Source organism: Pelecanus crispus, chromosome 2 (genome assembly GCF_030463565.1).
Source record: "Pelecanus crispus isolate bPelCri1 chromosome 2, bPelCri1.pri, whole genome shotgun sequence".
Classification (NCBI taxonomy): Eukaryota; Metazoa; Chordata; class Aves; order Pelecaniformes; family Pelecanidae; genus Pelecanus; species Pelecanus crispus.
The window spans coordinates 123,591,519-123,603,901 of record NC_134644.1 but is presented as its reverse complement, the minus strand read 5'-3'; the positions used below and the strand labels follow the sequence as shown (position 1 = coordinate 123,603,901).

The window sequence follows — 12,383 nt, the reverse complement described above, 5'->3', positions numbered from 1 at the left end:
GCCCTGCTTGCCAGAGTGGACCAGTGCAGACCACATTTTGGGCCGGGCTGGAGAGAAGAGGTGTTTGAATTTTTTTTTTTTTTTCCCCACAGAAGTTGACAAACATGTATACCTGTCTTCACACTGAAAATCATTATTTGGCAACATCCATCTGGAGTTGATGCGGGTCTTATGCTGCTTGTCTTATAGAGCTATATTTGCTCTTAAGAAATATAGATAGTGCTATAGCAGTTCTCCAGTGAACTAGCTCTGTTCTGAATTTAGCCTCTGTATGACCATTTGCACCTGCAAATAGAGCCTATAAGTGCTATAATATATGGTTATTTTCTCAACCTTATAAAGAAAGTCACTCATACCAGGATTATTGTTTTCAATGAACTTAACAACAAGCTATAGGGAATTAATTCAAACCAGCCTTAAATTGGAGTGTTTCTTATTCCTATCCTGTTATTCCAACTCATTTTACTAGAAAAAGCTTAGATACTCAGAGGTGTTCTATAATAGAAAATGAATTTGAAACCCATTCATTAATTGGTGATTAATACATTTCAGGATTAGTTTAAGCAAGGCCCTACCTCCTGCCCAGTCAAGTATGTTCTGGTTAATATCCAATTATCTGCACCTTCGTACTTATTATGTCTTAATATTTCAGATATGATAACCAGAAACTTGAGAGTAATGCTAATGAGGAGCATAGAACAGGAATTAACCAGTGACACATTCAATGATCCTTACTGAGGAGAGTAACTCCTTCTGTCTCCTCAGCATAGTGGTTGAGCTACCACCACGCTTTCAGTAAGCGGTACTTTTAATTCTGCCTTCATGGGAGCTTAGAGTTATATTTAGGTAAAAATCCTTAATTTTGCATGCCTCATAGACCACGTATGGTCAGAAGATACTGCTGCACACCCTTTCTCACATGTAGAGTTACTTTCTTCAAGTAGAGCCAGTGGAAAATCAATACTAAAGTGAAACGGTAATACCTGCTTAAAATACAAATTGTTTTATGATTGAATACACTCTCTTCTTATGTACAGAGGTGTATGCATGTGTGTACGAGCTGAATGGTCTATCTACCATGTCCTTCACCTTGTGAGATACCAGCTTTAGCGACCAGAAAACCAGGTATAAATGTCTGTGAAATAAAAAAAAATCTAATTGCTAAATGAGAAATGTAAATATTACCAAATTAAAATTTTCTGTGCACAAAAATGTCAAGCCCTTGAAGTTCAATCTCAGGATTCTTGCCTGTGAAAAATTGCTGTACTCCCTCTTACTGAAACATGCAAGCAAAACCATGGGACCAACGTATCAACGGGGCCGAACTGAGTAATTCTGTCATGTGGCCTTGAACTTACGTAATTATAGAAGTAAATTCAATGTATAGGGAGAAAGGAAGAAGAAACGTTCCTTTCGGCAGACTTATTTTTCTTAACTAAGCTGCTGTTTGAATACATTGTGCAATTCAGGGCATTAGGAGAAGCCCCAGAGGAAATGAAGCATTGGGCAGAGTGAAGGAGATCTGCTCAAAGGTGCAAAGCCACATAACACATTATTTTTATTACATGAATATAATCCGATATATGTGGTACTTATCCAAGAGACTTTACAGAATATGCTATTCATAGTGTGTTGGACAAAGCTTATTTCAAAACACTGCCTCATTCACTGTGTTTATACTGAAAGGTATGGGTCTCGTGTTTGGGTTAGACTGAATGATAAAAGGGATAGTATATTTGTATAATCAAAAGCAATCATAAAACACGGGTACAGTGGCCAGAGTTAAGGATATGCCTGTAACATCCTGTTTTGGTTTTCTTTTTTCAGTGCCTAGCCATACAATTTGAATTTTCTCTCACACAGCACTCTAATAAGAGTGCTGTAGTTCGGGACCTCAGCAGTATATTCTTAATATCTAGCTGTTTGGCTAGGCACGCTTTCTCCCAACCCTCTCGCAGGCAACCTTCACAATGAACCAACTGTGCTTCTGGCTTCATTGCTTTTCATTGCACACCTATGCGAGTGCCAAGACATTAAATAACTGTGCAAAAAAATCCCCCCCAGAAGCCCCCCAGATGAGACTCCTGCAGAGCACTGTGTAATTCATTGAACAACTTGGGAGATGTTGATGTTTACTACCTCGTTCAATTAGTCATTCAGAGGCAACGCAGCCTTCCATTTGCTTCGAAGTTTGGTTAAAAAGCCTAACCCAAATATCACTTAGTGCAAAGTGGGATTTGCAAACTGTCATAACATGATCAAATCAAAACCAGTTTTCACCAGAACAGTTAAATACTCTTCTCTTCATCTGAGTGACATTTCCCTGCCAAATTTGAACTTTTAACCCACATTGCTCCTTGTGTGCTGTTACTCTTCAAGTCAGACTTAACAGGGATGGTATTTTTAACCTTTTTTTTGATTCAAATATAGCTGAGCTTAAAAAAAGAAGGCTAAAATGAAAACAAAATGAAAATAAAATTAAAGAAGTGAAAAACGAAATAAATAGGCTTGGGCAGAGAGCTAGCCTAGAAAACTTAATCTTAGGGATACTTCTTAATAATGGAAAAGTTCTCTACTTTTACCTGCTGCTGCATTTGCACCAGTGATGGAGTGTGCCTAGCAGTACAGACTGGAATTGTACCGCCAGGACAAATCCTTCACGGTGGTGCATGGGAATAAATTAGGTGACAGAAAATAGGACTCTAATTTCTATGATATGTCACCTAGGTTATCGTATTTTACATCAGCTGCTCCTTTTGTGCTGCATGTGCATCTCTTTCAACCCTTGCGATGGATCCTCCAGGCCAGCTTTTTTGTGGGCTGGTGATTTTCTTTGTCTCCTTCAACCTAAAGCTTCTGCAGAAGAAGTTCTCTTCTCTGACAAGCGAAGCACTCTTGACACACTCTAGCTGCTCTTTTTTCTTAAAATGTGTCTTTCCCATTCATCTCCTTAAAAAGCGGATTTGGAAGGCTCTTTGACTCTGAATTCTCCTACGTCATTATCTCCCACAAAATACAGTTAATTTTTCCATGGCGTGACATAGTCTTTCTCTCTCTCCTTTTGCTTTATGGCATTGTCCTTTCTTGTTTGGAGGGGGAGCTCCTTTTTTCCAAGTCTTGTTTTCCAAGTCTTTGCTTGGCAGGCTACAAAGGCAATTTTTTTTTCAGAATGTCAAAACAGGAGTGTGACTGGGTGGAAGTTTGTGGTGGTTCCAGCATTCCCAATGACTTCTTCACTAGCCTAAAACAAATCGTTGAAATGTGAAATGGAGACAGTACTTACCCGCAGAGATTTTTCAAGGCAAATTAGTTAATGTACATTAAGAGGGAAAAGTATTGTAATGCTGTAAATAGCAAGCTATTAAATTATTTGTGTTTTTTATTATCTCTTGGCTAATGGGGAATTCTGCTGCTTGCCTTAGAGCTCCCAAATTTGGTTCATGTTTCCTATCCATTTCAGAGGCCAATTTAAAAAAAAGTGTTCCTCTTCTTTCACTTCTTACAGATGCAGTCCAGCTGATTTCTATTCTTGGCATCACCTTCTCCACACAACAAAAATTGTCCTTCATTTCTTCCCCAGTCAGAACCAGTTAACAAAAAGAGAGTTAACAGAAATTGTGATGGCTTCCATGAGTCAATAACATTGGCTTATTCCTCTTCAGAATTTGTCCTTTGTCACTGCAGTTCTGAAAGTTGCTTCAAGGTCCATCTACTCTGCAGGTCCTGTACCCTGCACAAATCTCTTTCTCAATTTCTGTATATTCTGCTATCATATGAAAAGATTTCTTTTCTCCCTTGCCTAAACCAGTTGCATTTCTTTGTCTTCCTTGGTTATCGTAATTTGTAACCAATTATTGCTGTGCTTTTGTAACGAATTTGTGGGTTCACACTATAAAATGTATTGGCAGTCCTCAGCTTCAATCGTTTATTGTGGCGTTCGGCTAAGTCTTGTAAAAATGACACACTCGTGCACCTTCAGGAGAGTTTTCATTTTTCAGGATTCTCTGCTGAAATTACCTTATTTTTAATCTATAGTCCTGATTCAATACCAGCTATAGCTGGCACCACGGATCTTGTAGCTTTAAATAGTGTGCCTTAATATTGCCCCCTTTGTATGCTGTATTGTAATGAAGCAACATCAGTAAATTGCAGTGAAGGGTGATTGTTGCATGGGGATGACTACTACACCTTGGGGTCCATTTGCACCAGATTATTTTTTTTATTGTTGTTATTACAACCCATCTTCTTTACTCTCTTGATGCCAAACTTGCTGTTGGACATCCGCGCAGCACAGGGGATCTTTAAAAACATTTTGGACATCAACTTGTCTCTTAGGTACACACCAATGACTGTTCAATTCCAGGCTCTGGTATCCTGGGTGGCTTTGCAATACTTTAGTGATGCCAGCTTGGTCTGTTCACTAGACCTGTGGTGTTCTTCATCATTTGCTCATAAAAAAAATTAGTTTGTTGCTGATAGAAGTGACAGGCATTTCTTGCTAACCATTTTCAGACAGGTACAATACTAGATTTATAACAAGTGGAACATGCTTTTTCCCTTCTTGCTATTCCCCATACATTTTACAATACAGAAGAGTGCAAAAATTATTTTGCTTGAGCTGTTTCCTTTCCTTTTGGCACTGTGTTCACATTCAAAGGAAGAATTACAGCAGTGGTGTCAGTGTATCATCCAGTGCCATGATCTCAAGAAGTCTTCTGCAAAATTCAGTTTCACCCAAGTAATAAAAATTATTTTTGTTGTAAAGATACAAATATTTTAATAAAGACATTTTCTTTTCAAAAATCTTTCCCACTTACAGTGACAATGTCTGAATAGAAGCTTCAGCAAGGTAAGAGTGCAGATTTCTGCCTTAGTTGTACAAGAAGGAGCCTTCAGTCATGAAGACAAATTTTAACTGATTTGGCAGGCAATAAAATGGAAGATAATCATTGATTTCATATATGGGCAGGCCAAGAAATTGTCCTATGTTCTACACCAACAGGGCAGCTCAGGAGACCATGGCTAACACTTACTGGAGGTACAAGGAACCGTTCGTTCCCCATTCCCATATACCCTCACATACTGGTTTTGGCTGGGGTAGAGTTAATTTTCTTTGAGCGGCTTTGTGGTGCTTAGTTGCCAGCTGGGGTTAAACCACCTCATCACTGTAGCCTGACGCCTGACCACTTACACTTTTGATATGTTTGATAGCAACATTCCTGTCACCCTCCCACTGCAGCTTGGGGATTCAGTATCCCCACTGGTGCTCTGCTACGGCGTAGAAGTAGAAACAACAGCTCCGTTGCATGACTTGCACAGTATCAGGGCTCCCAAATGTGTCAGCCTGCAGCTCCAGTGGCCACGTTCTTTGGTGCTGTCCTTGCCGGGACTCTTTGAACGAAAAGAAGTGTCCCAAAGTGGGAGTGTCACAGGGTCCTTGGGCTCACTTGCATACCTGCATCTGTGTCTGCCATACACAGTAAAACTTTTAAATGGGCTTGCATGTCACCACTGTACATGAGGAACTGTAATTAAAAGGTCTGATCCTGAAAACGTGTAAGTATGTGTATGATTTTATTCACATGAATAGATGCCACAAGCTTCCTTTTATACGGGAATAAGGCTAAATATGTTCTCAAGTCTTTGTAAGATTGGGGCCTAAATTGCAATTCCGGGTGGTATTTTAACAACATGTTCTAAATGTGGAAAAAAAAATATATCTTCTGTAATGAAGTCATCATCCCATTAAAACATCTTCTTTCCCTCAGTGATACCAAACATGTGAATTTTGAGCTGTAATTTGGATTTTTTCCATCTTTATGAAGATGACACATTTTTTTCATTGGAAGACAGCTTTTTTTTTCAGTTTCTTCTTTAGCTTAATACTGCGGCTGTGGAGCATTCCCATTTAAATTAGGAATTAGAGCTGACACACCTTGGACTAACTATCAATTCTTTTAAAACTGTCGCCAGTTCCACGCTATTCGGTCATACAAACTTCCGATTATGGGCCAGGGAGCATTGATTTTTAGCTGTCATTTCTAGCACACACACTGTAGAACTGAAATTTAAACCTTAATCCACTCTTTAATACAATTAATTTTTAATGTGCAGTAATACTAATTGAAATAGCCTGAATTTAGTAAGTCACCACAAGACATTTTCAAAAGCAGGAGTCTCCACTGAGAGCTGGAAGGACAGATAATCATTGTCATAGTGTTTACAGAATAAATGCACGCTCTGCAGGCAATTCCATGCCAAGAGATCTTTTTGTTAGTTTATATTAATATATTTCATTGTGGATTTAAATTTGTTTTCAGTGATTCCTACTGAAACACATCTGTAGTCATGAACCAAGTTACTTTGATTTTGGTTTAGTGGAAGTGTTTATTTTTATAGAATATTTTCAGTCTTACATCTGTATTTTTAACATGACTGTCACTGTATTACATAGTTGTCAAATACACTGTGATGTACAGAGAAGCATATTCAATTTTCTACCTTTAAAATGGTCAGCCATGCAGTTTCTATGTATGATAAACCAAAGCTGCATGTTCTGTACCTGACTCACTTTTCCCCTAGGTTTGCCTTTCATATAAGCAATATATCTTGTGCCAGCCTGATTTCACTACATCACTTTTAATTTTCAGATGTGGTCTTTTCAGATGTTTTAGCGGGGAGGATGGAGAGGGGATTCTAACTGCAGAGGAACAGGTCTTACACAATTAACCAAGGAGGGATTTAATAATTTTTATAATAGCAAGATGCCATTGCTATGTTTGTCTGATAAGAAGCAATACTTCTTAGAATGCATCAGTTCTTCTGATGAATAGGCTTGTACAATGTTCAAAGTGAGCACCAGTGTTAAGTGAAAAAAAATGGCATGCGCTTTATATCATCCTTTCTTGGCTTTCACATCACAGTATTTAATAAGGCAATAGTGCTGTTAAATATTTAGCAAACGTTCCCTCAAAACCTTGCAATATATTCAAATGGGATTTCGAGACATTTTGCAGCACATAAGTAAAAATTATGCTTTAGTTCTTGAAACAGTTGTAACATGGCATTTTTCCTAAAGGAAGTGCAGGACAACACGGCATAAATACATTCAGCAGATTTCACACCCACAGAACACCAGAATTGATTCCCATTTTTCGGATTAAGGGTTCAAACTGACTTCCATTTTGTTAGAATAAAGCTGCACTGAGTTTATTTGCACAGAATATTAAAACAGTATTATAGCATTTAGTAAAAACTCTGCAACTCACAGTGTGATATTTTAAAGGCTCCTTACCAGTACATCGTTTGTAACAATGAACATTTTCTGAGTTGGGGGTGAGAGAAAAGCAAAGATCAAGTTGTTACCCTCTTCTGAGACTAAGATAGTACATCACTAGGTAACGCTTTTAGGTTCTGTAGTATGCAAAATAGAGATTTAATAACATAGTTGCTGCATGATGTTGTTAATCAAACAATAATAAATCATTAGAAACCCTGTAGTCTTTGACAAACGTCTGCATGTTTCAGATCCTTGTTGTATGCTAATTAATCCTCAGTAAGTACTTGTATAATAATTAAATGTCTTGCACTTAAAGTACAGCCAAGCCCATTTATACTGTTTAAGGAGGTGTATCTCATGCTATCTTTGGAAAGAATTAGCGTTCCATATGTGATGTGATGGGTATTCACCCATTTCTTGGGATAACTTGCAGATTTTAGGTGCTGTGCCTGGTGTGCACCCTTTTTTCCCCTGTTCATGTGTAAGAGTAGGCTACAAAGGCTGGGTGAGCCTGTCTGGCTATTAAATCAGTAGGTTTGCTGCTGCTGCTGCTGCTGCTGCCTGGATGAGTACGTTCCTGCCCCGTGCAGAGGCAGCGCAGCAGTTCTGCAGTCTCCCGGCTGCAGCGACAGGTAAGGAGCAGCTTTGCAGGTGCTCAGCTGCCTGGCTTGAGGCTCCTGCTCCTGTGTTTCCTGGGGGTATCTCCAATCCTCCTACTCATTACTTAGTCTGTGAGCTGTGTGCAAGAATTTGGGCCCACTGAAGAACTGTATTTTCAAATGTTCTTAAAGGAAGGCTATCTGTGGTGGGTATAACCCACACTTAGTGTTGCATGTAGTGGTTAGTTTAACCCCTGGAGGTGGAAGGCAGTGTTTTTCTGCAAACTTTATTTTCAGTTTGGGTGAATATATATATATTGTTAATTTTCAATTTTATCAGCAGCTAATACCTGCTGGGTTTTTTTTTTAATATTGTAGAAAAACAACTCACTTTCAAAGAAATAGCAGTGTAGCCTGTTTACAAATTATTTGGGTCCTATTTAAAATGCTGGATTTATTTTGCTTGGGAAATCAGGTTCATATGTATGGCGTATTTGTTTAAGTATTCAAAAAATTAGGCTGTTAATTGCATGCATGTGTGTGAGTATATGGAAAGGTCTATATGGTTATATAGGGTAGACGTATTTAATATGCACAGCTTGATGTACGTTGACCTCAGGTTACAAGAGTAGAAAATCCCATTTTCCAGCTTGTTTCAAATGTAGTAAAAATGCTGCTTCAGTTGCTTTATGCTACTCACATTGGGAAAGGTGCTTATACTGTGATAATTATCATCAAGGAATATTAATGCGTTCAGCATTTGTAACCCAAAAACTCATTATAGCTTAAGCTGTGCATCATCTGTGAAGAGAGAACTTTGCCAGAATTCGCTCTTCACAGGGGTTGCCTCCTGCTTGTGATGGAGTGGTCAGAGTATTGTAAGAGGTCACTTAGGCTATTTTTGAAAGCTGAAGTTTTGCAATTTTTGATTCACTACCTTCTGTCTAAATAGCTTAGCATTCTCTGCCCCCCCCCCCCCCCCCCAATTTGCTTTTTCTAATTGAATGCCTGGTGAAGTGCATAAAGCTAAAAGATAGCATCTCATTATGTGCAAGACACTAAAGGTGTAGACATAAATATTGCGCATCAAGGTCACAGAGATTTCAGGGTCCATATTCCATCAGCATACATGGATTTGCACAAACACCACTGTCACTCATGCTAATGGGAACTAGCCATTCCAATCCTATGATCTTTGATAAGAATCTGGTTTCTTACTTGTGTTAAACTGTTGATGCTTTTGGTAGCAACTTCTTGTTCAGTATTTATGCATTCTGGGACCATATTTTGGTTCCTTAATGCTATTTCACCATGAAAAATAGGATTTATCATTTTTACACCTCTGTTATCTTCCAAGCTCCTGAACCCACAGTTTAACAGCCTTCACATTTCTAAAATATACTTGGGCAGCTTGTTCAAAGCATCAGAGCCCAGTTCTTTCCTCACTCAAGTTTCACATCAATGTCCCCCAGTTGACTGAGCTGATTTACATTAATGTTGCTGAGAGGAGATTCAGTCCTGTAAGGGTTATTTTGTATTTTCATTCATATGTCTTGTTCTGAGAGTCTACATGTGGCTGTACATTACAGTACCCAAATATATGCTCGAATGGTTACAGAATAAGATGACCAAAATATCTAAAAATAAATAATGCCCTACAACAAAGAATTTCCTTTTTGTTGACTTGTAATTGAAATCATCCTTCCAACTAACCACTCTTTGCTTCCACCCTTGGTAATGAAGACTGTAGGAGAGCCAAAATTGTGTTGTTCAGTGCTGTTATTGCTGGAATTTTTAATATGGCCAGGTTTTTTTTCTTTCTCTTCCCCAATACTGATACATTGCTTGTCATTTCTCACTCTTAATATTGCCTTATGTTGCATGTTGTAGTTTGCTTTATGTTAGGCAGGGAAGACTGGCTTTCACGGACTGCTTTGTTTCTGAGGTCAAGATGTGAACCTGGCCTTGCTCCTGGGAGGACTAGAAAAATCTATTTCATAACTTTCAGCAGGCCTCAAAGAAGGCTAAGAAGAAAAACACAAAACCCACAGGCTTAGTTTAGACCGGGCGAAGAGTTGGATTCATCAATAGAAAAGCTTGCAGCTGATCAGCTTTTCTTGTCATGAAGAGTCCCTGCTGTCAGCGCATACTCCACTGATAAGGCAAAGCTTTGGGGAGCCTTGTGAGTCTTTTAAACACCCACACATTTGTCCAGAAATACCTGACTTGATAATATAGAACAAATCTGCTGAAGTAAGAAATTGCTTGCCTATTAAATCACCAAAATGAAGGGCTCGAAAGATAGGTAAACACAGTCCTCGTGAGCTGAGTGTGGGTATTATGGCCTTATTATCAGTTCACTGATGGGGCATAACTTTGGTTTGTGCAGTAGAGTGCTAATGCCTCGTAATGAATGGCTGTCTTGAACCAAAGAGAGATTCTCAGCAGGTGAGAACACTGTTGATGGGAAATAATATGGTACCATATCTGCTGTGTGGATATAAACTTAATAATCTCTATGAATTTTGAGTAACCCTGCTTCCCTTCCAAAGAAACATTATGAAAAGATTGGTTCCAAATACTTCAGATACTCACTGTTCTTGTGATAGATGCCTTAGTCTTTACCTTGAGGTGCTGGAAATGAATGTGTGTTCTTTGCAAGAGATAAGGATGTAGTCTTTAGAAGGAGCAAATTGTATTTTCATGTTTAAGTTCACCATTTGTACTTGATGTGGTGAAAGCCAAATGTGAAGAATTGCTTTTCAACATTATTTCTCCGTCTTCTGTAGCTCAAGACCTATGAGTTATTATGCTAAAATGTTCTATTACGTGTAATAAAGAAATGTTGCAAAACTGGAAATAGAGCAAGATTGCCTCCATCGATTTGGCTGTACTTGGATTGCTCTGGCTACATCTTAAATCACAAAAAGGGTCATCTTTGTGCAATGTAATAATGTTACTGAAAAGACCAAACAATCTGCATTTGCTGAGGGCATGACAAATGAAACCACTATCCAGTTTTAACAGTTCCTCCTTTTAATCAAAAGGAAAAGTGGTGGAATTAATTCTTATCGTGCTTACACCAACACAGCTATGCTGTCTTCAGTGAGTTACCAAGTAGGTGATTACGATGAAGTGTGAGCAAATGCTTATGACAAAGCAAGTGAAATCAGGATTAGATCCAGCATTTGCTTTAAAAAATGTTAACATTCACTCTATCTGTATTTCACTTTTTTTTTTTCAATTTTGTATCTACTTGTAAAAATTCATAGTAAAGTACTGTGAAAGATGAGGAGTGAGCATGGAGGCAGCATCTGCTTTTCAGCCAGACCCTGAAAATACTTGCATAATTTTTAAATTCATCTGGATTCTATTTTATGCACAGAGCTTTTTTTGAAATATTTAAAATCTTAAAACTAGCTCAATTTTTTTAAACAACAGATTCCTTATATAAAACAAAATATGTACCACTTTTGTCTATATGGTTTATTTTATCAAATCCAAAAGCTCAGAGATTTATTGTATGTGTAAACTCAAAACTGAGCAGATTAGATATTGTAGCATGATGTTCAAAGGAGAGCTATTGGAATGGTAGAATTCTTGGCTTGGCTCCCTCTTCAGATGTAATTGCTGCTTCATTAGGTCTTGGAAGAGTTTCCTATGGTTAAATTTAATCAAATGGTTTAGAATGGCAAGCTCGTACGCTCAAAATTCCAATACCATTCAGAATTTTTAACAAGATTTCCCTCAAATCTTTTTTAAACAAATATTGTTTAACACTAACTGTAGCTTCTGAAGTAATTCTTAGTTGCTCATGATAATGAATAAAGTCTGATTTAGAATAGTCTGCATAGGACTTGGATGCTAAAGGGGAGTCATCTGTTGTAGCTAAAACCTGCTTGCCAGTAGCCTGTGCAATTAAGTAGCAAGACTCTGGTGCTCTTTTAGCTGTATTAGTGGGCAGCTCTGTATTTTTTTCTGAGTATCTTTTACTCGTGTAGCTATATTCTAATTCAATGTGTTTTAATTAGCTTGGCTTGCTACGTGAGCTATTTCAGTTGATGTGGTTATCTTGAAGACTTCTTCACATACTTGAGCAGCAGTGAACTTGCAGCCTTCTAAAGCACATCCATGGGGTGGATGGGAGAGGCTGGTATTAGAGATTAGTGAGAAATGTGAAAAAATGGTTCAAAATGATTGACATGAAAGAAGAAGACAGGATGGGGGGTGGAAAGAAGAAACAGAGCCAGCGAACAGCGTGAGCATGCCACTCTCCTCTTTCCAAAGCCACTGAAAACACTGGAAGTGTGCAAGAGGCATACATGAAGTACAGGTGCAGCACACATTTATTCCAAAATAAATTATAAGAAAAATGTAATTATTGCTGGAGCTGCAGAAGGAAGGAAGAACAGATAAATGAAAAGAGTGTTTGTCTGCAATCCTTAACTTATTTCAAAATGTCAGCTTTTAAGGTTAATAAAGGGATGTAGGGGAGGATAATGATT

General features: G+C 38.2%; 2 protein-coding genes across 2 annotated transcripts in view; both read left to right on the top strand.

The window, feature by feature from the left end:
* Nucleotides 1–10,323, top strand: part of SS18 (SS18 subunit of BAF chromatin remodeling complex) — a 430,088-nt gene extending 419,765 nt beyond the window's left edge. The window contains exon 11 of the transcript XR_012830823.1: nt 10,312–10,323. The gene's annotated coding sequence lies outside the window, so the exon portion shown is untranslated. The remainder of the gene's footprint in view (nt 1–10,311) is intronic.
* LOC104033437 (zinc finger protein 521) overlaps nt 1–12,383 on the top strand; it is a 205,118-nt gene that overhangs the window by 123,452 nt on the left and 69,283 nt on the right. The gene's annotated exons all lie outside the window — the stretch shown is intronic.